This window comes from Crocuta crocuta, unplaced genomic scaffold (genome assembly GCF_008692635.1).
Source record: "Crocuta crocuta isolate KB4526 unplaced genomic scaffold, BGI_CrCroc_1.0 scaffold367, whole genome shotgun sequence".
NCBI classification, from domain to species: Eukaryota; Metazoa; Chordata; class Mammalia; order Carnivora; family Hyaenidae; genus Crocuta; species Crocuta crocuta.
In genome coordinates, this window is record NW_027527936.1 from 2,892,979 (window position 1) to 2,893,282 (window position 304).

At 69.1% G+C, this 304-nt stretch overlaps 1 protein-coding gene across 1 annotated transcript in view; it reads right to left on the reverse strand.

Moving 5' to 3' along the window:
• SLC2A1 (solute carrier family 2 member 1) overlaps window positions 1-304 on the reverse strand; it is a 28,137-nt gene that overhangs the window by 27,462 nt on the left and 371 nt on the right. The gene's annotated exons all lie outside the window — the stretch shown is intronic.

The window sequence follows — 304 nt, forward strand, 5'->3', positions numbered from 1 at the left end:
GCGGCCCGGCCCTCGCCTGCCCCGCCCGAGCAGAGAACCGTGCCACCGCGGAGCACCTCTCCCTGGTACTTGGCAAAGCTTTGGGGCCTGCCCTACGCGGAAAGAAGGGCCTCGGAGGCCGGCTTTCCTTCTGCGCCCTGGAGCCAAGCATCCTGGAGTTGAGGCCCCGGCCTGAAAAAAAAGTGCCCTCCGCCTCAGAACCTCGGAGGACTGGCTCCGGGACCGCGCGACGCCGCCAAACAGCAGGCCGCGCGCGGAGTGTGGCCCCTCGGAAAAGGGGAGACCCAGCTCGGATGTCGCCGAG